We start from the raw sequence: 24,159 nt of genomic DNA, 5'->3' as shown, positions 1-24,159 counted from the left end.
CCATCCTTTTTTTCTTTGCTCCTTAAATCGAAATAAATTAGATCAGATTCATCAGTTTTCTTTTGTTGTGTTTGGTGGAAATTTAAATTCCAAACAGTTTGCTTTGACGAGCAATATTTTAAGGAGTTAAAAAAAATAGTTTGTATCTTTTAAGAGAAGTTCCTATATTATAAGAAAGTTCCGGCCAGGAGCGGTGGCTCAAGCCTGTAATCCCAGCACTTTGGGAGGCCAAGGTGGGTGGATCACGAGGTCAAGGGATCGAGACCATCCTGGTCAACATGGTGAAACCCCGTCTCTACTAAAAATACAAAAAATTAGCTGGGCATGGTGGCACGTGCCTGTAATCCCAGCTACTGAGGAGGCTGAGGCAGGAGAATTGCCTGAACCCAGGAAGCGGAGGTTGCAGTGAGCCGAGATCGCGCCATTGCACTCCAGCCTGGGTAACAAGAGCGAAACTCCGTCTCAAAAAAAAAAAAAGAAAGTTCCAAAAGACAGATTTAAGAATATATGTTATATATATATATGTATATATATATACACATATACAAGTATATATATGTATATATATTATATGTAAACATCATTTTTTCATGCTATCCACTTTTCAACTGGCTTCACCAATATTTCTTTTTTTTTTTTTTTGAGACAGAATCTCGCTCTGTTGCCAGGCGCCAGGCTGGAGTGCAGTGGCACAATCTCTGCTCACTGCAGCCTCCGCCTCCCGGGTTCAAACAATTCTCCTGCCTCAGCCTCCCCAGTAGCTGGGACTACAGGCACACGCCACCACACCCAGCTAACTTTTGTATTTTTAGTAGAGACGGGGTTTCACCCTGTTGGCCAGGATGATCTCAATCTCTTGACCTGGTGATCGGCCCGCCTCAGCCTCCCAAAGTGCTGGGATTACAGGCTTGAGCCACTGTGCCCGGCCTTCACCAATATTTCTTTGCTACCCTCCCTCAGTTTCTATATAACTGGCTTCATAGTTATGTAATTGGGTTTATAAGATATCTGGGTGCTGTTGGATGAAATAAGTAATTTAAAGATTCCGTTAGTGCACTTAACCCACCCACTTTACCATAACTACTGCGGGGATCCGATTAAAGTTAGTGACATTGGTAAATTCTCCGTTCATTGACTAATGTTCGTCCTATTGGTCTACAGAAATGATTTCTATATACACACCCATATTCCTTTGCCCTGATGCATATACTTTGTTTCAAACAGATTTTCCTCACCTGGAAGACACACATTTGTGATTATTTATACACATGTCAGCATTTAGGTTCCAGAAAAGACAATGGCATAGGGTCAGCAGCATCGGATGGCCCATGCCAGCTGGCACCTTTTTCCCTCCATAGATATCAATGTCTGTGGTTTTAAAAAAGATGATTGTATATATTGTATTATAATAAATGTATTATATTTTTAATACCAATGTCTGTTTTATAACTTGTGTGAACTGGCTAGAAATGCCTTTATTTTGAAACTAATTAATTAAAGTCAAGGAAATACTTTCAGAAATCTGTCATAGAGGCCAAAATGTCTTAGCCTTTTGACTTAAAATACAAATAATTAGAAGTCAAAACTAATTTTAAAGAAACATACTTTTTCTAGACCAGGCATGGTGGCTGTAATTCCATCACTTTGGAAGGCCAAGGTGGGCAGATCACTTGTGGCCAGGAGTTCGAGACCAGCCTGGCCAACATGATGTAACCTCATCTCTACTAAAAATACAAAACTTGGCCTGACATGGTGGCACATGTTTATAATCTCAGCTACTCAGGAGGCTGAGGAAAGAGAATTGCTTGAACTTGGAAAGTGCAGGTGATCTCAGTGAGATGAGATCGCGCCACTGCACTCCAACCTGGGCAGGACTCTGTCGCAAACAAACAAACCGCACTTTTTCTGAAGACAATTCTTTAAAAGGTAATGGCCAAAAGAAACAAACGTGCAAGGTTTTGTGAGCTTGAATTGGCAAGGGAACATTTTACTCTACTACACAGGCTCCTGTTTTCACTCTTCACTCAAGTTAGGAGGAGGCCAGCACCTAGCACCGTGGAGCCACGTGGAGCCTTGATGCATGCACCATGATGTGCCCCTGGAGAGTGGTTATGGTGCATGACTCATATTCATAATGGCTTCTTTGCTCAGAGAGGTCTTCCTACGAGGTCATCAGACATTTGCTGCTGAAAAAATCACTTAAGTCAATATTCACATGCAATGTTCATAGGAAAAGAAGTTCAACCCTCAGTGATGATGCATCTAGGTAAATGGTAATTTTGTGGCTTTCTGAAGAAATCTTTTTTTTTTTTTTCCAAAGCCTACAGCACCTGGTATTCTCAGGTGGTCTCCCATCCAAGTACTAATCAGACGGTCTCCCATCCAAGCACTAATCAGGCCCGATCCTGCTTAAGCTTCCGAGATCAGACGAGATCAGGCACGGTCAGGGTGGTATGGCCATAGAGTGAAGTAATCTTTTAAAGTAAAAATAAATAGAAGTCAAAGTGAAACATACCCTGATGCTCTTGTTTTCTAGGGTATCACATAATGTTTTTTTCTGAAATATTTTAAACTTCTTGGTGCTTAAATAATATGTTATAGTCTTTGGTTCCAATTCAGAAATTCAGCATACTCCTACTTTTTACACCAGCCTGGAGGTATACATTAATTCACTGTTTTCATCCCCCACTCATCATTTATTCATTCAGAAAAATTCATTGATTTTCTACTATTTATCAGGCAGTGGAGATACAGTAATAAGCCATTCAGACTTAAGAATTGCATAAATAAAACAATATTCAGTTGCAAGAAGTGACAGTGAGGAAGTAAACAGTAATGTCAGAGGTTAAGAAAGTAAGAGGTTGTGGTGATTGGAGTAAGGAAGGCCCATGCCATAGTGTCACAGGGTGGCACAGGATGCCAAGCTGAAGCATGAGAAGGAGTGAGCCATGCAGAGAGCTGGTTGGAAAGCATCCCGGAAGGAGACAACCATGGCAGAAAGGCTCTGAAAAGGCAAAGAGTTGGGCGTGTTCTGGGAACAGAATGGAGCCAATGTGGCTGGAGTCTCAAGAGGGAGATGAGATTGATAAGATGCTTAGATTCTCCTCCAAGTGAAAACCTTACAGAGTTTAGGTAGGACCATGATGTGATCTGATTTAAATCAGAATCATCACAACATTTAAAGAGAGCAGCCACTGGCTTTGTCTACACTACTGAAACCATTGGTCTTCAACTTCCTACAATTTTCTCTTTTGAATCAGATATTTACAAATGTCTGATTCCTTCTATGTGCTCCTAAGTTTCTAGTTCTTGGAGTCTGCTCTCCTCCAGCCTGTCATTTGCAACAACCCAGAAGCCCCCCTGATCATATTTTGGTTTCATCCTTTCTGATTCACGATGTTCTTGCCATTGCCTGGAAGAAGCTATTACCCTGTTATTTTTACCATGATATCACCTCTTCAACTGGCTTCACCAATGTTTTTTTGCTACCCTCCCTCAGTTTCCATAAGCAAGATGAAGAACATATACTCCTTCCCCTTGTATGGGGTGTGGGGAAAGGTAGGGCTGGCTGGTGTGAGGACAGGTAGTTACAGAAGCAACTTTTCCCAGAACATAGGAGAGGTTCAATCCAAAAGCACCCATGTGCATTCTGGCAATTCTAAGACTGCAGTTCAGGATACTCTCAATCTAAGCTTTTAATTTCTGAAAAAAACAAACAAAAGAAACTTATATCTGAGAAGCAGCTTATCTGTTTATGGTCCTAGAATAGACTGGGGTAGGGAATTTTGGGTGGTGCCAATAGATGTGCTTACCATTGTGACATGGGGTGAAGAAGACTTTCAGTGATGGTGACATCATGAGTTCCCTCTGGGAGGATGGAAGTCCCAGGGAAATTCATCAGTTGTATGAGGTTGAAGTCCTGGGAGCTCATTGCATTTTGTGGGAAAGCAATCCTGGCTCACCATTGCTCTCATCAGAGGGACTTTGTCCCTGGTGCCCACACACACAACATGGATTGAAGTCAGGGAAGTCTGGGTTTGGCTAGACTAGGACTGTCCTGCTGGGCAGTCTTCTCCAACCTTCTAAGGGAGGGCATCAGTGGCTCACTCTAGACTTGGACAAACAGAATCAAAAGGGAATATTTTTATTAGAGTTGCCTTAGGAAAAATTATTATAGGGAATTCATGGAAAAACATTGCTTTCCAATTTCAGAACTACTTGAAATATCTGGTAGGCTTAATATAGAACACTATTCACAGCCTTGCAGGTCCTGAGGTCGGGCTAAATGTGAGCTCTGGGGTGGTGTCTTCCTCCCTCCACTACTCCCTCTCTCTCTCTTCCCCCTTTTTCTGTCTCTATATCTCTCCTTCTGTCTCATTTTCTTTATCTCTCTTTCCTAGCTAGCCCTGGATGCTTATCCATGAATGATTATTAAGCAAGAATTTTAATTATTGTCCCAGTACAAGCTGTTACTTAGTTTGAAAAACAGTAAGTAATGTTAATGAAACTTCCCTCTGAAAAATAATAGCTGAAACAAGAGAAAGAATGTTTCACAAACTAAAAGAGCTCACATATGCATCTTTCAGAAAATGTTTTAAAAAGTTTATAATAATCTAATAAATACTGTCATCACCCAACACTCTAGGAATGAGTTACAGAGAAGGTAATCCAAAGGATTTTTCATGTACTACTGAAAGACCTTGCTCTTTGTGACCCCTAAAGGAAATCTATGTCAATAGAAGGAAGGGAATTGAGATTGGTGTGAATTAAAACTTCTCAACTGGAAGGGATGTGAGGCCTGAAATTCCCTTCTAAGTAGAATCATCAAAGTGTATTATTTAGTGATTTAACTTAACTTTCTCTCCCATTTGTCTTCTTTCTTTCTTTTCCTTCCCTCCTTCCCTCCTTTCTTCCTTCTTTCCTTCCTTCCTCTCTTTCTTTCTGTTTCCTTCTTTCTCTTTCTTTCTTTCTCTTCCTTCCTTCCTTCCCTTCCTCCCTTCCTCTCTTTCTCTTTCACTTTCTTCCTTCCTTTCTTCTTTTCTTTCTTTCTTTCCTTCCTTTCCTCCCTCTCTCCCTCCTTCCTTCCCTCCCTCCCTCCCTCCCTCCCTCCCTCCCTCCCTCCCTCCCTCCCTTCCTTCCTTCCTTCCTTCCTTCCTTCCTTCCTTCCTTCCTTCTTTCTTTCCTTTCCTCCCTCCCTCCCTCCTTCCCTCCTTCCTTCCTCCTTCCCTTCCTCCCCTCCTCCCTTCCTTCCTCTCCCTTTTCTTGAGGGAATCAAAAACAATAAAAATTCGAAGAAAAAAGTGTGGAAACATATAACCATTCGACCGCTCTCTTTTCTCTTCCTGCTCTCATTTTGTGTGAATGTACACAGTTAAATTCTATCAACTGCAGTGGTTATGCTCTATGACATCACTGCAAATGCCGAATTAGCAAACATTGAGCTAATTCTGTATTTCCTGGGAGAAATACAAAGTTAGGGCTTGTGAACCTCTGGTCATAATATTTTCACCAACAGGTCGATCCATAGCTTTATTTTAAGTATGTTTCTGTTTAATGGCATCTCATCTAACATATACTGTTGATTCATTAGGATCACCAAACAGCACTTTAGTCCCGTGTTTGGGGGACATTTTAAACAGTGAAGTCATGAGGAAAAAGCTCAAAAATGCAAAAAAACGTGTCACAAAACTGATAGCCAAAAGGACACTTGTTTAAAATATAAGAACTGAAATAAGAAGGTAAAGTGTTGCCTTGTTCACTCTCAGATGAAATCATGCCCATCAGGCTATCTGAGTTATTGCCACTCTGTGCACACGTGTGAATGCCCATGAATGTACACAGTATTGACTTGGGAGTTAGAAATACATTTTAAAGAGCAGATGGATTTGAAAATATGGAATTCATTAATAATGAGAGTAAATGGTACACATACGCACATATTCTGCTCTCTTTCATGCTGTCTTTGTCAAATGTACTTTTACATATATTTTGAGGAGATTTTAGGAAACTATAATATATCCCATTTAGATAGAAACAAGCTATTAGCAGATATACTTCCAAGAGAGGTACACTTTAAGTTTAATTGAGATGTGCTGAGTTTTTCTGTGCCAAAACACTTTAAGAATTTGCAAAACCAGATCCAGCAGCCCCACCTACATGTGTTTCTAGCTGTCATCGAGGCAGGGACACAAGCAGATCTTTTGAGGATTACTGGCAAAATGGCTGACTGCCACATATCAAAAGGTCCTCCCCCTACATAAATAGAAATGAGGAATAAAATATATTCCACTCTAAAGAGTTAACATGTTTCCTGATTGAAAGGTGGAAAATAAATTTCTATATGACATTGAAAGAGGCAAAGTAAGCCCTTGGGCAGTCCAAGTTGGTGCCAAAGCATCATCCAGGACCTGAGGTCTCAGACAAAAGGGACTGGTCAAGGACAGAAGCCAAACTTCCACCCGGAGGTCAGAAGCTGGAATTTAGCTTCTCTGCACTGAGCCTCAACACCTGCCGCATTTATGAAAGGGGGTAAAAGACACTCCACCCACAAGACTTGAAAAACAAGAGTTGTCATTTTTAAGAAATAGAGACTATAAATCTGTGCTGAGGATAGGAGTCTATATTTATTCTTCCCTTAGTGGGGAATTTATGTGAGAAATTAATAAATAAACTGATGAAATTCTTGAGACCCAACTAAATAAGTCCTTTTATATAGATGTTACCAAAGACAAATGGAATTCTCACAGGAACTGCAATCTCCACAAAAGTCAGACTCCAATAAAATACTATAAACCATATAAGAAAACATGGTTATTAGGGAGACATGACACAGAAAGCAAATGGGAGAATTAACATTCTAGGCTGATAATAAAAAATTTGAAGAGAATAGAAAATAATTTTAAATTAAAGATATAAAAAAGAAACTATAATGAAAGAATAGAGCAATATTAACAAAGAATCAAATATATTCTACCATAAGGAGTGGAATAAGAACAGGTTAGTTTTTTGAAAAAGAAAAAAACAAACAACAGACATTCTAGCAAAGAAAATTCTGGTTGTTGAAAAGAAAAATTTAGCAGTTGATTTTAAACTCCAGATTAGACACTTTTAAAGAAAGAATTAGTAATATGGAAAATAGAGCTATCAAAATAATGTAAAATGCAGTACAAAGAAACCAAACCAAAAATAGACAAGTGGGAATGTATCAAACTCGAAACCGTCTGTGCAGCAAAGGAAACAATCAAAAGAGCAAAGAGACGACCTATCGAATGGGAGAAAATATTTACAAACTATTAATCTGACAAGTGGCAAATATCCAGAATATACAAGAAACTCAAGTAACTCAACAGCAAAAAAACAAAAACCAAATAATCTGATTTTAAAACAGACGTAGGATCTGGGTAGACATCTCTTAAAAGAAAGCATACAAATGGCCACAAATATGGAAAAAATGCTTAACATCTCTAATCATTAGGGAAGTGTAAATAAAAACCACAATGAGATATTATCTCACTCTAGTTAAAAGGCTATTATCAAAAAGGCAGATAAATAAATAAATAACAATGCTGGTGAGGATGTGGAGAAAAGCGAAGTCTTATACAGTATTGATGGAAATGTTAATCAATACAGTCATTGTGGAAACAGTATGAAGGTTTCTCACAAGACTAAAATCAGAACTAACATAAAATACAGCAATTCCACTACTGGGCATTTCTCAAAAGGAAAGATAAATTAGTATGTCAAAGAGATACATGAACCCCCATATTTATCACAGTACTATTCAGAATAGCCAAGATATGGAGTCAACCTCAATGCCTGTCAACAGATGAACAGATAAAGAAAATGTAGTACATATATACAATGGAATACTCTTCAGCAGTGAGGTACGTTGACATACTGTAATTCCTGAAAACTTGAATGAAACTGGAGGATATTATGTTAAGTGAAAGAAGTCAGGCAAAGAAAGACAAGTACTGCATATTCTCATTCAAAAGTGGGAACTAAGAAAAATTGAGCTCACAGGAGTAGGGAGTAGAACCGTGGTTATTAGAGGTCTGAAGGAGGCAGGGGAGGAGAAGATAGGGAGAGGCTGGTTAATGATACAAAATTCCAGCTGGATAGAGGAATATGTTCTAGTGTTCTATATCATTGTAGGAGAAATAGGATTAACAATAATTTATTGTATATTTTCTAAAAGCTATAAGAGAAGATTTTGAATGTTCAGGATACTAAGAAATAATAAATATCTGAGGTGACAGATATGCTATTTATCATGATTTGATCATTACATATTGTATACATCTGTTGAAATATTCTGTCTCCTATAAATATGTACAATTATTATATATCAACCAAAAATAAATAAAAGAAGAAATGACAGTTTTAGGAAGGGTGAGCGTACTGATTATTTTGACTATGGTGATGATTTCACAGAGATATACTCATCAAGATGTGTAAGATGTACAGTCAAACATATCCAGTTTATTATAGTCAATTGTACCTCAATAAAGCTGTTCAAACACAGAGATGCTACCATCGAGCAACAGCTGTTTGTTTCTCCACACTTGAGAAGCTCATTAAAAATTTAAAACCCTGAGTGTCTAAAATCGGCTGCCGATTACTGAATGTGATGCATTTCTACTTTAGGGGGAGCAAAGGGGAACAAACACTATACCAAAGAAAAAAATTTCAACCTAGGCGGGTGCGGTGGCTCACGCCTGTAATCCCAGCAGTTTGGGAGACAGAGGTGGGCAAATCACTTGAGGTCAGGAGTTTGAGACCAGCCTGGCCTACATGGTGAAATCCTATCTCTGTTAAAAATACAACAACAAAAAATTAGCCAGGTGTGCTGGCAGGTGCCTGTAATCCCAGAGACTCGGAAAGCTGAGGCAGGAGATCCACATGAACCCAGGAGGTGGAGGCTGCAGTGAGCTGAGATCGCACCACTGCACTGCAGCCTGGGTGACAAAGTGAGACTCCATCTCAAAAAAAAAGCAAAAAAAAGAGAGAAAGAGAAAATCTTGACCTAAGTATTTTTTGTGATACTATATACATGGAATAAGGTGGAAAAGAAGACTTGTAAACAAAGCCAGATGAAATTAAACTCATTTTCAATCAGAAAAAAAAATAATGGTGTATAATACAGAATTCTTCCCTGGGTTCCTGCAAGGGAGCCTCTAAACCCTCAGAAGTTCCCAAATGAGAAAGGGTATTTGTTATTTAGGGTGGAGTTTATGTTCAGGTGACTCATGGTGTGCCCCAAGATAGCTAAGGTTGATGAGATGACTCAGGATGGGGGGTGGCCATGACAGAAAGACCAGCCGTATTAAAGCGTTAGGGCTTTGAGCCACAGTGATCTCAGTCCAACCTCCGGAGAAGAAAGGGAAGCTAGAGCTCAAGCTTAATCCCACAGCCAGTGACTCAGTCAGTTCCGCCTATGTAGTGATGCCCCACTGAAAAGCACCGACACCAGAGCTCAGCTGAGCTTCCCTAGCACTGCTCTTACTGTCACCCACGAATGTGCTGGGAGGATGATGTTTCCCTGAAGACACAGAAGCCTCCCATGCGGGAAGTTCTTTTCTTTTGGTTGATCTGGATTTGTATTCCCTTTTATTTTCTATAATAAAATGCTAATTGGAAGTATAGTGCTTCCTTGTGTTTTGTGGGTCATTCCGGTGGGTTATAGATTTTGAGTCCGTAAAAGAACCCTCCAAATTGCAGCAAGTTGGTTGGAAGTACACATAGCCTGGGAAACCCAAACTTGTGACTGGTGTCTAAAGGGAGGCCAGCCTTGCAAAGGACTGTGCCCTGAACCTATGAAGTATGGCCTGACTCTGTGCATTTGGTGTCAGAAGTCACTGCAAACAGTAACCGCTAGAAGACTACAAATGGAATGAATACATTCCAAACCGGCAGGTGGTCAAAGGAGAATAAAGTAAACTTGATTAATCCAGTGGAATCACAGGAGTAGGGGAAAAAAAAAAAGAAAAAGAAAAAGAAAAATCATGATGCAAGAAAAAAACAAAGATGATATAAATAAAGCCAAATATATCAACGGTGACAATAAATAAATTCAAAAAACTAAACTTGCTTATTAACAGGTTTTTTTTTTTTTAATTTTTTATTGGATTTTAGGTTTTGGGGTACATGAGCAGAGCATGCAAGACAGTTGCGTAGGAACACACATGGCAGTGTGCTTTTCTTTCCTTCTCCCCTTCACCCACATTTGGCATTTCTCCCCAGGCTATCCCTCCCCACCTCCCCCTCCCACTGGCCCTCCCCTTTTCCCCCCAATAGACCCCAGTGTTTAGTACTCCCCTTTCTGTGTCCATGTGTTCTCATTTTTCATTTTTGACATTTAAAAAGCACACTGAAATGGCCGGGCGCGGTGGCTCAAGCCTGTAATCCCAGCACTTTGGGAGGCCGAGGCGGGTGGATCACGAGGTCAAGAGATCGAGACCATCCAGGTCAACATGGTGAAACCCCGTCTCTACTAAAAATACAAAAAATTAGCTGGGCATGGTGGCGCGTGCCTGTAATCCCAGCTACTCAGGAGGCTGAGGCAGGAGAATTGCCTGAACCCAGGAGGCGGAGGTTGCCGTGAGCTGAGATCGCGCCATTGCACTCCAGCCTGGGTAACAAGAGCGAAACTCCGTCTCAAAAAAAAAAGCACACTGAAGTAGTCAGAGAAAAAGATCAGAACTTGACTGTAGTCCCTTGTGCTTGTTTATTTGAATTATATACAGTGGAGAATATACCCTAATCTTCTCAGGGTTTAGGGTTGGTAGAGGTCTTTATCTGCCTCAACATGAAATACTTTTATAGTACTTAACTAATTATTTCTATGGAGAGGACGTGAGCTCTGGCTTTCGTAGTGGGAAGACGTGGCTATTGAAACGTGGGCCAAGGTTCTGAGTAGGGGGGTTGCTGAGACCCACATATGAAGGGCTTGCTGCTACGTTTGAGGAATCATGTCACAGGCTGAGCAAACCCTCTTGCCGCTCCCCACACAGGAGAACATGGGCATTTAACATGACCTTCCGTTATTAGTTTTGAGCAGCTTCCTCTGTGAGGAGCAGGGGCCACCTCAGTCCGCCGCAGCAGGAAGAAGTTGGTCAGCAATGTGGGGTGGACCTTCAGTAGCAGGAGAGTGGAAACCACTGGCACAGGATTTGTGGCCATGGGGCTAAAAAAGCAGTGGAGGAAATCACAGCTATAGAACTGATGATTTTAGAGTGTAGTCTTAGCCTTTTAAATTAAGGGGACTCACTTTTCAGATAAAAAGTCGTATCACACACAGAAGAAATATATGTTTAGTTGGCAAAATATGTCATGATATAAAGTTACCATCAAATATTTAAACAATAATAACTACTTTCTACCTGGGATTCAGATACTGTACTGAGTGCATTTTACATGAAGGAAGTTTTATTCTCACAGTGGGTGAGGAATTGAGATTTGGAAGTTAAATGCCTTGTTTATATGTTCATATAGCGAGGAGACAGTGGACATAAGATTCAAATCAGCTGCACCTGACAGTGACACAGCCTATGCTGACCTGATGGCTATGTGCATTTGATGTCTGCAGTACACAACACAGATGAGAGACACTGTTGGTGTGGCCTGTGAGGTTGTACGGTCCCTCCGCCAGCCTCCTCCAACCCTGCTGGAGTTTCCAGCTGGTCGTGCCCAGGGGAGCTGGACTCGAGAGCAGAATCCTGGCAGTGTTCAATGGCAAGAGTAGTCAATGGAGAGAGTGGTTCCCTCCAAAGGGCATGTCTTGGGATGTACAGTGACGCCTGGCAGTACCCAACACCAGAAGAGCTCAGAGGCAGATCTGAGGGAGGTGCTCAGGTACCAGCACGTCATACATAGAAGCAATTCGACCTCTTACCTGGGCTCATGAGGGCATCAGGCATGAGGGCATGAGCTGTGGCTCATGAGGCCACACTGCATGGTGGTGACTCTTCCTCTAAGAAGCTGCACTCTCTCAAGCCCCGTGCCCCTCCTCTAGGCTGTCCTCAGCCTGCTGCGCTCCCCATCCCATCTCTACCTGGCACATTCTCCTTGCTAATTTGCCCTCAACTTTCAAGCAAATCAAATAGCATTCCCACTTCGGGGTTTGCCCAGCTCTCCTTCCTCACTTGGGCACCCCTTCTCAGTGTAGGCTGGCATGCTCCTTTACAGAGTAAATTATATTAGACTCCAGCGAAGCTCTGAAGATTGAGCTTTCACAAACGCATCTGGCATCCTGCCGCTTCACTGCTGAGCATCCTTCAGAGGCCGCCAGAGTGACAATAACACCTCGCTTCATTGCTCATCACTTCTGGCCTCACCCTCTGGTACTCTGTGCAGGTTCATACTGAGCCTTGATGTCCCTAGAGTGGGCCTGTCTGTCACTCTTCCAGAGTTTAATCCATGCTGCTCTTGCCCCATGGGCTACCTTCCCTTCTGGGCTTTGTCTGCGCACCTTTCTTTTATCCTAAACAATTAGTGCTCAGCTCAGCTATCACCTCTTCCAGGAAGCAGTCTCTGACACACCTGGGGATGACCAGGTGATTGTCTTGTGAGCTTTCATGCCAACCTTCCCATCACCTGTGCCCACCCCCACCCCGAGGCTCCATCAGACCAAAAGGGGCTGGCATCATCAGCACAGGGGCCTCTACTTTACATGCTCCCTGCCGAGTCAGCCTTTGTCATGGACTGCAGTAGCACAGGGGTGCCAAACATTTATTTTTCTAATAGCAATGTGATTCATTTTTAGTTATAGATTCTAAAAACTATTTTATGGTCATTCACACGAAACACACAGACAGACATCACAGAGGAAGAGAATAAAATCACCAAAATCACCACCTCTCAAAGCTAAGTATTATTACTTATAACCATAATAAGTATTTCCTTCCTGACTTCTCACGTTTTGTATCATACTACACAAAGATGTGTACAATATTTTCTCTTTTCTGTCCACTTAGAAATGTATTTGAGCCATGTTTATCAGGTTAGTAGAAGTAGTGGTGGTCATGGTGGTAGCAGTGATCTTTGCCCGTTGATAATACAGGCTTCCACTCCACATTATCATTCATTCTTGCACAGTAGACATAGATGAAAATAATCATGAGAATTATAGTAATTGCTAACATTTATTGGGTGACTACTCTGAGCTGTGCACAGTCACAATACTTTACAATAATGATCAATAATCCTTTTCAGTCATTACTGGATCTTCACAACAGCATTATGAGGCTAGTATCGTGATTACCTCCATGCTTTGCTGATGAGAAAACTAAGCGTCAGAGATGGGCCTTGCCAGAGTCGGTCGGACTCCACAGCCTGTATTCTTAGTCACCATCAAGGTACACTGTCACATTAAAAATTCCCCTACTGGCAGATAAGTAAGATGTTTCCAGGTTTTTTTTGTTTGTTTCTTTGCAATAAATGGCAAAATTATTTTTGGAAAAAAGAAAATCCCCAGGACCATTTTGTTATGCTCATATCCCTCCCCTCCCTGACCTGTTCTCTCATTACTTCAATTTGGAAAAGGCCACTTTAAAATCCCATCACATTGCTTTTATGAAATATGCTGGCACTGGTATAGGCAGGTCCTCAAGACTCCCTAGAGTCCAAGAAATCTGCAGCTCTTTGGAGGCTGATCAGGTCTTCAAAAGACTAATTTAATACAAATTTCTACTTGGAAATTCTTCAGTGCTCAGTTGGAGGTTGATTTGGCTCCTCCTTTCCGGGACACATTTAGCCAAGAGCTTAGACTATTGCCCCTTGCAAAAGATTAGAAAATGGGTATTTCCCCTTTATAGGAAGATTGTCATAAAGAATCAAGCACAGCACTCTCAGTTTGAGAGGTGTTGATGTAGCTTTGCCAAACTTCCCAATTAACGCTTTGCAAAATGATCAAATTTCCATGAAGACACATGGCATTTTCATTTCCCCATAATGTATATGGGTAGTTTAAGGAACTAGATATCTGGAGGTGGGAAATTCAGAAAAAAAAAAAAAAGGAAAAATAAAAAGAAAAATAAACCTCCTCTCTCCTTTTGACTAAGCTTACTTCTTGATTTTTTTCCCAATTATATAATTTCCATGAACATTTTTCATCCTCTTAAGTCAAAAAAGAATGACACTTAATGCTTCCTTTTTGACAGTGGCTCAAAATGAAATAAAATATAAATGCATAACATCCTTTATGTAATCAAGCCTAAGGTCTTGTCAGCTGAATGTGTTTCACCTGAAATGAGTTCCCAAGATAAGCAAACCCAAAAGACGGAGGGTGACCACACTGTGGGGTATAAATTACTTGACATCTTGGTTCTGATTTCCTGCTGTGCACTGGGATGATTAATGCTGACTGTTCTCCTGATTTACCAGGAAGGCGCGACATTCACTCATGCGATTTTGAAGACACCTAGAGCGTGTTGTTGCGGGCCCATGTGCTGGGAGGACAGATCGCACTGAATTGATCTCAACCAGAGTTTCCCTAGATCTCATTAGCTTTGGATTGCTAATACTTTCCCATTAATTCTGAATTTAATTTTCTCTAGTTTGCCCAATGCAGATTTGTTAGTCTCATTTCAAAATTTTGCCCCATTGTTTCAGAAAGTGCTTGGAGATGTCTTTTGTGAACTAGCCAACAGTTCTCACACAGGTTTTCAATCTGGGCCTTCGTGTTGACATCTCTGGCTTCTAGAGAGCTTACAATTGATTCCTGACCACCAGAACACCGGCTGTGCCCATGCAGAAATCCAGGGCAGGCCCCTTTCTCTCTCTTTTTGGCTCCTGGGTTTTGGAGAATCATTGCTCCTCCAGATAGATGCTTTCCTCATTCCCCTTAAGAATGGAAGACTGAGGAAGACCAATTCCTCCTCTGTTTCTGTAGGTGAACTCCTCATAGTTTTTATTCCTAGAATAGGAATTCCAAAGGTTACCAACCCTGAGAGTTGCCTGGACATGTGCAAATCTGTTTTAGGTTTAAAATGAACTTAGATGAGATAGAGAATTTCCCTACTCTACTCTCTAGGGCTGACCATAGAAGAGGACATCAGGAACTCTGTTTTTCATGTTTTGAGACATTAAGTATTAATGAGAAATTAGTGTAGTTTGAAGTACCCAAGTTTCTTACCAATAACCACAGAGCATTAGAAGCAGGGTTATTACACATGATATTAGATACCACAAAAACATTCGCCACCAAAAACAAAAACCGGGCATATCTGACTTTCATGAATACAGTCTTTACACATGTGATCCTTATGAGTTCATAACAGCATATTAACAAATGTAAAACCAAGAGACTTGGAGAGATTTTGTGATATAAAAGTAGTAAAATTTAAGCTTGATTACAATGTAGATTGTATATCATTTGTGATTTCTATAAACTTCATCAGAGAGTAAATAGCAGAGATGATCTGTTGCTTTATTTTAAAAAATTGATATTTTGGTGAAAAGAAGAAATCTTTAGCTTCTCTCTCTGGCCCTGCCAGAACACTGGTATGATGACCTTGGTTAGGATGACAATTCTATGCACTCACAGCAAACGGATTAGCAGCAACTGTATGTTTAATTAGTCAATACGTTCACCACTCCTTTCTTCCCACCAGCTATGAGAACGGAATAAATAAGCAGGAAAAGTAAGCTGAAATTTTGTAAGTGTCCTTAATGCATCTTGCTAGATCTAACTTTCTAGGAGAGGATGTATTGTATACAAATGAAAGAAAGGAACATTAGTAAAATTAAATAGGATATATGACCTCATCGTGTTCTCCATCAGCACTTTGCACACTTTCATGTGAACCCACATCACCTGAGGAAGAATCTGGTTAAAATGCAGATTCTGGTTCAGGAGATTGAGGTTGATCTCAGAGCCTAAGTTGCAACAAGCTCCCAGGGGATGTTCATGCTGTCGTCTGAGGACCCCACACTTAGAATAGCCAGGAACTAAGAGATGTTTAACTTCTTTTTTTGCTTTTTCACCTTTTTTTTTTTTTTTTTGAGATGGAGTCTCACTCTGTCGCTCACTCAGGCTAGAGTGCAGTGGTGCAATCTCGGCTTACTGCAACCTCTGCCTCCCGAGTTCAAACAATTCTCCTGCCTAGGCCTCCCGAGCAGCTGGGATTACAGGCATGTGCCACCATGCCCAGCTAATTTGTGTACTTTATTAGAGACGGGGTTTCACCATGTTAGTCATGCTGGTCTCAATCTGTTGACCTCAAGTGATCTGCTCATCTCGGCCTCCCAAGTGCTGGGATTACAGGCATGAGCCACTGGGCCTGGCCTCTTTCACCATTCTTTATGTGGCTGCACTGTCAGTCATTAGGAACTCTGAGATTAAAAGATGAGAACAAAAAGTAATTGGAGCTTAGGTTTGCTTGTTATTAGCCATAGTGATAAAGATTTAGTGAGAGAAGCTGCTAAACTAGTACTTCTCCAATGTTACAGTGCATAGGAATCACCTGGGATCTTGTTAAAGTGAGGATTCTAATCGAGTACATAGAGGTGGACCCTGAAGAGCCACATTGTAAAAAGCTCTTGGGTAGCATTGAATTTGCTGGTCCAAGGATCAAACTTTGGAGTCGTGAGGGTCTCTAGACAACAGAACTTACAAAAATTCACCTCATCTCCCCTTGTTTGTTAGCCTTTATGTCGTCAAAATCTTAATTTTTATTTAAATGGGATATTTGTGGAGATTCTGGAGAGGGGAAGTGGCGGAGGGTGTGGGATGAAGGGTTTGGAATCAGGAGGGAGAACGCTGGGTTCCCGTGGGCTTAGACTCTTCCCCGAGTGGGTTCACGTGCTTATTATTTCATGATGGGAGTGCTTGCCCTGTGGCCCCACAGCCCTGAGGTATCTAGACTGGTCATCCCTTCACTGCAGATCCCAGGGCATGTAGAAGGCTGAGAACAAATAATTTTAGCTCAGGGAGTTCCCTGCATAACCAGAGCTACCTCTTTTTTTTTTTCCCACTTTGAATAAATAGAAGTCAGTGGGACGTTCCTCAACTTTCACTTCTGCCCAATTCAAGTTTCTTTCTGAACGTGTGCACATATCATCTGAAGGCAAATGGAAAGGCTGGGTTCTGACACATCCCAATCCAGGGCAACTCTGTTTCCTAGACTGGCAGTGGCAACCGAGTGCAGTTTTCCATATGTACCTAAGCACTGTTCTCTGTAAATTCCTCGGGCGCATCCTCCCCGACACCCCATCACCCTACACCGACATCACTGTGCAACTTCCAGCTTTAGTCTGGGCTCTAACTATTGGACACTGACTGTTGAAGAAAAGCCATATAGAAAAGGTCCAAGATCAAGGTGATCAGTGGACTGTGATGTTTCATCCCTTTGCTCACTTTCTCACTTCACACCCATATACCTCAGATGATTCGTTGTTTCTGTGCTGAACACACACACATGTGCGTGCACACACACACATCAGCTTTTTCTATTTATTTCTTCTGAATTATATTGCACAAATGTGAAAAATAAGAAAATCCCACTTCCTCACTAGGCAGTTGAAACTTTCCTGATGACAATCCTAAGTAACCACAACAGGCAATGAGTTAACATTTCAGTTGGGAGGATTTCCCCACCTCTCCTCTCTTGTCAGTGAGGCATCAAGTTCCCAGTTGATTTCTCCATCTGGCCAACCATTCCTGGAAACCTGCTTCCAAAGAAGGCAATGGGAAGATGTAAAAGGATTGCCTGGGCAAGGGAGGAGGAGGCAGGAGGTCAATGGGGCCTGGTAGCTGTCTCTTGAGCTCAGGGGTGGGGGCCTGCTGTCAATTTTTAAAACTTTGCTGCCAACTTGGGATACAAGCTAATGCATCCCTATACTATAGGGACACAAGCCCCTGAATTAAAATAAAATAAAATAAAATAAATGGGGCAATGCAGAGGAGTTGCAGTTTCTCATTAGAAACATCTCAGCATGAAAATTTCATACATGAAATCTCAAATGTCTTCTGATAAAACACAATCCACAATTTCAGCAGAAATGGCTTTGCTGAACTTACTCATATACATACACAAGATAAAAAACAGCCACAGCAAGATATAATTTCTTAAGTGTTAAAGGGCAGACATCTCTCACCACTCCCTAATCTTTCTCAGGATTCATCCAAGAGGGTGGGCTGCATGGTCTCAGACAGGAGAAGTCAATCACTGTTTTCAGAAGCTAGATGCCAATTTAGTTTTTTCCAACTCTGTTAGAAAAATCCTTGAAAGTATAATTACTTGTAGGTCAGGTTACCATGCCACATTTAATAGAATTGTGCAAAGCAAGCTGTAGCACTAAGAGTCAGGGAGTTAAGATCGTTCACAGTGATGTGGGAGATCAAGATGATGGAGGCTTCTCCCATGACCTTTATGGGGCAGGAATTATTCACTGTATCTTAGGATCCCAAGGAAGAGAACCCAGATTCTCAAGTTGCATACCCCTCACTCAAACTTTGAATCAGAAGGGGTGTCCTCTTTGAGACTGTCTCAGTGGTGTTACTCTGAGACATTTATCACCACTTTCGGAGGTCTGACCTGCAGACCTTGACTCAACCACAGATGAATAAAACACACTCACACACACCAGAATACAGTGAATCTGAGTGGGCTAGGGATGGTTGTCAGCTGCTTTCAGAGGGCAATTGCAGCTAACCGACCACGACTCCTTGTCCCTCCCTGCATTTATTCAACATTGACTTAATAACAGAGGTTCTAAGTCAACATACTTGTGGATAATTAACGTGGTTAAAAGAGTGGTTTTATGAAGGATAAAAGGTTTTGGTTCCAGGCCCTAGAATAAACACCATTAATGGGTAATTCCTCTTCAACCTCACCTTGAGAGAGCTGTCCCAACACAAAATTTACATGAGTAAACAAATTAGAGTGGGGACAAAGGAATGTGGGGTAAACAGACTTAACTGGGGAAGCTTTTATTACTCTAATCTTTACCTTATGACTTAAAGTTCTAACGTAAGAACAGGCTGCCTTCAGCCTGTTTCATTAAAACCTTTCAGCCTTCCCAAAGGTTTGAGACTATAAGCTTATAACTTTCCCTAATGTTTCCCTGATACTTTGCCAGTCACTCCAAGTGAATCCTAACATACCCCACATTGCTTCAGTAATTTCCACGGCAGGGAAGAATAATTATTTCCTTTGCTTTGTGGCATTGATGACCACAAAGGCTCAGCCCCTTCTCATGTGGCTCAGGCAGAGATGGTATTGTTATTGTTATTTCAAGTCAGACGGGGAAGGATTCTTTTCTGGATGGGTCAACCAGTATTAGGGCTGGGCCACTGACCTTTGGGTTTTTGTGGGATGTGGCAGTGGTGACACACTGTGCACGCAATGCTTGTCAGGCACGGAGCTAATAATTCACGTTATCTTGTTTAGTCCTCACAACATGCCTTTGAGGAAGATATCATTACCCAGATTTTACAGATGAACACACTGAAGACAGTAAAGGCCCTCAGCTGAATTGGTGAGAGGGCTGGATCTCTAGATAATGGCACTTGACCTTCTTGGTAAAGATTAGTTATGGACGGGGCCAGGCTCTGTGGCTCACGCCTGTAATCTCAGCACTTTTGGAGGCCAAGGTGGGAGGATCCACGAGGTCAGGAGTTCAAGACCAGACTGGCCAACATGGTGAAACCCTGTCTCTACTAAAAAATACAAAAATTAGCTGGGTATGGTGGCTCGTGCCTTTAATCCCAGTTACTTGGGAGGCTGAGGTAGGAGAATTGCTTGAACCAGGACCTGGGAGGCTGAGGTTGTAGTAAGCTGAGATCACGCCACTGCACTCCAGCCTGGGCTACAGAGCAAGCCTCCATCTCAAAAAAAAAAAAAAAGACTAGTTAACAGAGAGAAGATCTTAAGAAATCTGCAAAAGGCTGACTGTAATCTAATTAGCACACAAAATTAAGTCAGTCATTTCTATATTCAAATCATGTTTAAAAGTTTTGTAAAATTTACTTGAGCAAATTTTTAACAATAAGCAAAAAATGTTGGCTATGAACAAAAATCAACTCCAGATGAATTAAGAGCCTAAATATCAAAAGCAAAATCCTTAATTTTTAGGAAATTAATTTAAGTAAATACATTTTAGACTTCAGGGTTGGTGTTTTCCCTAAGCAATCACAAAAGCAATAAGTGCAAAAGAAAATATTGATAAATTTAACAACATATAAAATTGAGAACTTCTGTTCATCAAATAATATTATAATATAGTATTATCAAATAATAAAGACGGTCTATAAATAAATAAGGGAAAGAAAACATTTTTCAAAAATCCATAAGTGTGATACTGAAATATTGATATCAGACTTACAGACTTTCAGAATATGTTATCTTATTTCTTCTAGTATAGAGTAATGTTCAACCCAATAGAAAAATAGATAAATGCCTATGCTAATATTTCACTTGAAAAATATATATATATAGCTGACAAAAACATGTGTAAAGTTTAGCCTAAAGCTGTCTTTTTATATATTTTAAGTTCAGCCCAGTGGTCTCTCCATGCATAGTGAACCGTGACCTAATAGATGCGGAAAAACTGTCGGACTCTTGTGCTAACCACTGAGTTTTTGCCAAACAAAGGTGGCCAGCTGTTCAAACTGTTCAGATAAGGCAGAAGCTGGGCTGTAGCCAACCTCGCTGTGTCTGTACCTCACTTCTGTTTTCTGCATGTCACTTTCCTTTTTGTATACATAAATCTTCTTCCACCATGTGGCTCTGCTGGAGTCTTTCTGAGCCTAGCCTCCTGGTTCAGGAGAGAGCCCAAATTAAGAATTGTTCTTTGCTCAGTTAAACTTGGTTAACTTAAAAATTTACTTTTAAGCTGTCTAAGGTTTTCCTTTTAACACATGTGACAAGGTGCTCACCTTCAGTAGTAGTACGGGAACTACAAAGTATAGATAAGACGTGGAGGAATGTACACTTTGCTAAACTGTTGATAGAAAAGTTAATTAGTACAGCCATTTTGGAAAACTGTTTGGTACTATTAATTAAATTAAGAATACATTCTGCATGATCGGCACATGCACCCCAGAATCCAAAGTACAATAAAAAATATATGATATAAATAAATAAATAAAAAGTAAAAACATAGGAATACAAATTCTTATGATCTAGCAATTTTACTCCTAGATATATATGTGTGTGTGTGTATATGTGTGTGTGTATATGTGTGTGTGTATGTGTGTGTGTATATGTGTGTGTGTGTGTAAGCAGCAGGCCTTTTTTAACCTAATCCTGTGTAACTGAAACTCTTGCATATTGGAAATGCGTCCTCACTTTGCTCAGTTCCATGATAACTAATGTAACAGTGATAAGTTACCACAGAATCTGCAAAGTAGGGACAAAGTTCTGACACGTGCAAGTTTTACTTAACATGGCACTGTGCCAAGTGAGGATTGTGTGCATGCCTGTGGGTATGGATGAGTGTACACATGCATTCAAAAGAAACATATGCATATGTGCACCAAGATAAAGGATGAGAAAACTAATTGCAATATTGTTTATAATACCCAAAACTTGGGAAAAATTCAGTATTCATCAAAAGTAGAAGAGGTAAATAAATGTGTTATCCAGAAAATTGAATATTATACAGCAGTGAAAAAGACTGAGCCTCAGCTAAACAACAATATGGATGAATCTTATAAGCATAATTTGAAAAATGATGCGAAACAAAAGAAATCATATAATATCAATTAGCTTATATTAATTTTTTTTTAATGACGGAGTTTCACTCTGCTTTCCAGGCTGGAGCACAGTGGTGCAATCTTGGCTCACTGCAGCCTCCATTTCCAGGGTTCAAGCAATTCTCCTGCATTAGCCTCCCAAGTAATAGGGATTACAGGCATGTACCACCATGCCCAGCTAATTTTTTGTATGTTTAGTAGAGGTGGGGTTTCACCATGTCAGCAGGCTGTCTTGAACTCCTGTCCCCAAATGATCCACCCACCTCCACCTCCCAAAGTGCTGGACTTACAGGCATGAGCCTAGAATTTATTTTTTCTTTTGAGACGGGGTCTCACTTTGTTGCCCAGGCTGGTATGCAGTGGCACAGTCAATGCTCACACCACAGCCTCGGCTTCCCAGTTCAAGGGATCCTCCCATCTCAGTCTCCCAAAGTCTAGGATTACAGATGTTTACTTCCATGCCTGCTCGCTTATAGAAAATTGAAAAATAAACTTTGTTTAGGGATCATATATGGTGCTAAAACAATGAAGAAGAAACAGAAAATGATATTCACAAGAGTTAGGATAGTGGTTACTTCTTGGGAGGCAGGAATTATCTTTGGGAATATACAAACTTGGGAATTTCTCTGTTTCTGGGTTGTTCTGTTTCTTGACCTAGTTGTTATTTATGCACTGTACTATAATGTGTGAGTTATTTAATAGTTTTTTAAAATCACAGAATCTTAAAATTTAAGAATTATTAAGTGCAGCATAGGTCAGTCCTCCTATTCTAAGTTAACAAAGATACAGAAACCAGTGAACTCAGTGATTCTCAGACTTGTATGTTTACCCTGAACACTTGGGAACCATAAGAATATGTCCTTGGTTCCACCCTGGATCTTTCAGTTCAATGGTTTTGTGGGTGGGATCCTGTAATCTAAGTGTTAAAAAATTCCCTTTTGTTTTGTTTTGTTTGTTTTGAGACGAAGTTTTGCTCTTGTTGCCCACGCTGGAGTGCAATGGCACGATCTTGGCTCACTGCAACCTCCACCTCCTGGTTTCAAGCCATTCTCCTGCCTCAGGTTCCCAAGTAGCTAGGATTACAGGCATGCATCACCACGCCCAGCTAATTTTTTGTATTTTTAGAAGAGACAGGGTTTCACCATGTTGGCCAGGCTGGTCTTGAACTCCTGACCTCAGGTGATCCTCCCACCTCTGCCTCCCAAAGAGCTAGGATTACAGGCATTGAGCCACCTTACCCGGGACCTAGGTGGCTTTGACAGGGCTCATAGCCTTTGGCCCTGGAAATAAAGGCTCATGACTGTACTTTCAAATTTAAAAGGGCGAATGAAATGAATGCAACCATTAAAACCTTCCAGAAAAGATAATAACTTTTACTGTTATTTCAGAAAAAGTTTTCAATATCAGACTTATGGAATTTTGGTCAGTTTCACCTTATTTCTCATAGCATAGGATAATACTGTGGACTTAAAGGGAGACGTTACTTTTTAAAATTTTGTATACACACACACACACACACACACACACATAAACACACACATTTGCTACAGTTTGTTCATTTTCTCCTGATTATTTCTTCTGATAAAGGGCCTATGCAGAAAATTGTAAATGTTATCTTTCTAAAGTGTGTTTAAAAATAAGCTGGGAGGAAATAGTTCCCTTTGAAATTAGATTAGACAAGGCTGCTCCCTGTCACTATTGTAGTCAACATTATATTTTAGATCCTGGCTTGCACAATGTCACAAGAAAGTATATTGAAGGCATTAGGTTTGGAAAAGAGTGTACAAAATTGTCATTGTGATTATGTACATAGAAAACACAAATGCATTTATGGATAAATTACTTGGAAATAACAGGTGAATTTAGCAAATTGACTAGATAGAATATTAATATACAAAAGTAAATGGTAGTGGTTAGTAGTACTAGGATTGCATACAGTAAGAGTGTAATATTTAGCAGATTTAGGGAGTAATACATCCTGGTACAACAGTATTCTATGAAAAGACATTTTAAGTGGGTTACCACTTAACCAATTGTTTTAGAAGCCATAGTTCTCAAATCAACTGCCAGTTGAGATTGAAACCAGTTGGTATTCATCTCTATCAGTAGACAAAGGGGATTTTTAAAATCCGGGACTTTATAAAGACAGAACTTCATAAAGACAACAGAAAAGTGGATTTAGGATTCCACACTACAGAATAAGGCTATGTAAAAAGTAGTTAATTTCTTTCAAGAAAAGTCATTATATGCATCTGTAAATTATAACAAACCACAATTAACAGACAGCATTACTTTTACTATAACTTCTCATTCCTTCTAATAGACTTCGCGAAACATGCGAGCATGGTAGGGTGACACATCTCTGTCTAAATCTCATTTATTTTGTTGTCTTCTCTGCCAGTTTCTTTCTAGGTGTCTGGCACACATTTGCACATAAACGGTCACCTCTTTACATCAAGCTA

The 24,159-nt window shown here is 40.5% G+C and overlaps 1 long non-coding RNA gene and 1 pseudogene across 2 annotated transcripts in view; both read right to left on the bottom strand.

The window, feature by feature from the left end:
* LOC118143608 (uncharacterized) overlaps positions 1 to 24,159 on the bottom strand; it is a 171,046-nt gene that overhangs the window by 37,107 nt on the left and 109,780 nt on the right. The gene's annotated exons all lie outside the window — the stretch shown is intronic.
* Positions 2,319 to 2,465, bottom strand: LOC118143895 (5S ribosomal RNA; annotated as a pseudogene).

Source organism: Callithrix jacchus, chromosome 11, assembly GCF_049354715.1.
Source record: "Callithrix jacchus isolate 240 chromosome 11, calJac240_pri, whole genome shotgun sequence".
Classification (NCBI taxonomy): domain Eukaryota; kingdom Metazoa; phylum Chordata; class Mammalia; order Primates; family Cebidae; genus Callithrix; species Callithrix jacchus.
Note: the sequence above shows the minus strand (reverse complement) of the source record. Positions and strands in the feature narration are given on the sequence as shown.